Genomic DNA, 2,948 nt, shown 5'->3' with positions numbered 1-2,948 from the left:
TCTTTTTCTTACTTCTACTTGCCTTTCTCTAACATGGTGCTAGGGACAGTGTTAGCCGAGTAAGAACAGCACCACGCATGTGGTATTCAGGTAAGGGGTAGGTTTATTCAGTAGACCTGCGGGAACCAGGACAGGTTGGCCCTCCACGCCGCTGAGAAAGGCCTGGGAGAGAGCTGGGAAAAAGAGCTGGGTAAGAGAGAGAGCTGGCAAAGAGGGAGAAAAGAGCTAGAAAAGAGAGCGTCTGGGCCTGGGCTAGGCCTTATCTAGGGTATGGGCGGAGAAAGGTGTGGCCACATCAAATGTAGATGTGACCTCTTCCAGGTGTGCCAGTTGCCTAGGTAATGCAGGTACTGGGTGGAGACTTTGCTGTGAGGAGGGTGGAGTCTGCTGGCTATCCAGGAGCGGACCTTACATTAAATACTCAAGTCTTGTTTGTAGAATGATTGCAAATCCCAGATTTTCAACCACATCGGCCATAAGTTTCAATACAAATTAAAAACAATCATCTACACTAGAGTGTGTGCGTTAAGATCTTGAAGACCTAATGCAGGCACTTACAGGCAACCCAAGACCCCAGGTTCCCAAATAGCCAATCCAGTGGGCAGGCTCGATGGGCGTGGCTTGGAAGGAGGCGGGACAGAGGGCGTGACCTGAGACGTGTGCCGGAGGCGGGGCTTACAGCGCAGCGGCCCCGCCCAGGAGCGGGCGGCTCCGGGGTGAGGGCCGGGCGGAGCTCTGGGCCTCCCCAGGCCAGGCCCAGGCGCTGTGCTGTGGTCTCGGCCTCGGCCGGTGGCCCTGGTCACGGACCACGCCGCCGCGGCCGCCATCTTGCCCGCGTCCCAGCTCCGCGGCGGGAGGGGCATTGCTTCCAGGCCGGAAGCGGCTGCGCGGCGGCCGCGCCGCCACCTCAGGTCAGTGACCGTGACTCGGCCACGTCTCGGTGGAAACAGTGGTGGCGCCTCCGTGAGGGGATCCGGGAGATCGCGGGGAGAGAGGCGCGCGCGGCGGCGGCGGCGGGCCCGGGGCGTCCTCCCAGCCTCGCGTGCTCCGCGCCGAGGGATGAGGAACTCAGGGCGGCGGCCCGGCCTGGGCGGGAAGAAGCCTGCGGGCTGCCGGCGCCGCGCGGGGACCTCCTCCCGGGGATCTCCTCCCGGACGCCCCAGGCCGGGCCGGACCGGGCCGGGCTGCAGCCTCGCCGCGTCCCTGCCCCGGACGGGAGGCGCAGCCAGGCGCCGCGCGCGTGGTTCCCGGCGTACCCGGTTCTGCTCGTCCTACTCGATGCTCCTTCAGGGCCTGTCTCCGGGAGAGCTCGGTTGTTAGGGGTAATGAACGTTCCGTAAGAGGACGAATGAAGCTTCTTCGCTTTGCCGAAACTGCTTGGCAAACGAGTGCTTGTGTGGGGCTGGTGAGTTTATTGTAAGGAGAACTTGGCTGTGTACAGGGCGTCTTGAAGGTGGTGACATTTCTGGAGGCAGGTGACTCTCCGCTTTTTTATTATTGTGTTTTGGACTGTCCAGTAACCACGTGGGGTGAAGGTGGGCGGTAAGTGAAATGTACACACCGGATTTCCCAGACCGCGCGTGCGCGCGCGCACACACACACACACACACACACACACACGCGTAAAATTTCTTAGTAATTTTGTATGGATTACATATTGACTATTTTGATAGGTTAAGGAAAATGTATGTTTAATTCCATTTACTTCTACAATTTCAACATGGCAGCTAGAGAATTTTAAATCAGATAGCTCACACTATAGTTCTGTCCGTGCTGTTACACGTGCTGGGGTGACAGGGTTCACATGGCTTGCTTTTGCTGATGAGCCATTAGAGGTTGTGAGCAGTTGTTAAACTTGAAGGTGACAATCCAAATATAAACTGTAATTATTGCACTTCCTCCACAACCGACTTTTTAGTGTCTAAAGCATTTGGAACCAGGAAAAAGGGGTAGTGATACTAATGTCTGTGTGAAGAAAAGAGTTAATTTCATATTATTGTCAAAACTTTGAGCAGGAAATGAGATAGATTCTTACTTGTATGGTCTTGGTGTGTGAAGGGACTTGCTCTAGGGATCTAAGCTAGTGAGTGAGTGATTTCAGAGTTCTGTTCTCTCTTCACTAGATTTCTGTATCTAGTTAGTTGTGTGTGTTCATGGACAAAAACCCATCTATATTGTGTATTACATTTCCTTAGAAAATACATATAGATGCAGACTAACTTTGTAATGTGCATCCTATGCAGAGGCATGAGACTCACTACCTTGAAATTTATAATAGTAAAAAATATGCATTTTCAGCTTGTACTGGGCCTTGCATAGTAACTAATCTAGTATTAGAAGTTGACAGACCTTCCATAAGAACCAAAATATCTGGTCTTTGCTGTAGTCCCTTATTTTTTTTTTTAAAGAAAAATCTTTGTTGTTGTTTGTGGGGCCTGAACTCTGGGCCTGGGTGCTGCCCCTCAGCTCTTCAGTTTAAGGGCTAGCACTCTACCACTTGAACCACAGTGCCGTTTCCAACTTTTTCTGTTTATGTGGTGCTGAAGAATCGGACCCAGGGCCTCATGCATGCAAGACAAGCACTCTACCACTGAGCCACCTTCCCAGCCTTTTAGTCCCATACTGAATGCAGATTTGTTCCTTTCTAATTTTCAAGTTCAGTGATACTGTGTGAGTTTCTGTAATAGGATTTTTATGTATAGTAACAAATATTTTAAGGGCATTGGTAGCATCAGAGAAGTGCTGATGATTCTTTGTTGAAAGTCAGGTAATCAAACAGGACTTAAGAAACAAAGAACTCCTGCTCATCTGGTTGAACCACTACTAAATATCCCCATGCTGCTGATCACATGTATGGTGTATAACATGTGAACACTGTTATATATTACAGACTGTGATAGACAATTTGCTCCAGGAAAGTTAGAATGAACTTGTGACTTAGAAATTAT

At 50.8% G+C, this 2,948-nt stretch overlaps 1 protein-coding gene across 4 annotated transcripts in view; it reads left to right on the top strand.

Moving 5' to 3' along the window:
* The first annotated feature begins 738 nt into the window (after window positions 1–738).
* The window catches only part of Mios (missing oocyte, meiosis regulator, homolog (Drosophila)), a 27,055-nt gene continuing 24,845 nt past the window's right edge, over window positions 739–2,948 (top strand). Inside the window, exon 1 of one of the 4 annotated variants that reach the window (XM_013020020.1) lies at window positions 739–911. The gene's annotated coding sequence lies outside the window, so the exon portion shown is untranslated. Of the gene's footprint in view, window positions 912–1,308; window positions 1,406–2,948 lie in introns of those variants that run through there. The other 3 variants (XM_013020019.1, XM_013020016.1, XM_013020018.1) reach the window with 3 other exon arrangements.

This window comes from Dipodomys ordii, unplaced genomic scaffold, assembly GCF_000151885.1.
Source record: "Dipodomys ordii isolate 6190 unplaced genomic scaffold, Dord_2.0 Scaffold48, whole genome shotgun sequence".
Lineage (NCBI taxonomy): Eukaryota > Metazoa > Chordata > Mammalia > Rodentia > Heteromyidae > Dipodomys > Dipodomys ordii.
This window is presented reverse-complemented; position numbering and strand designations above follow the sequence as displayed.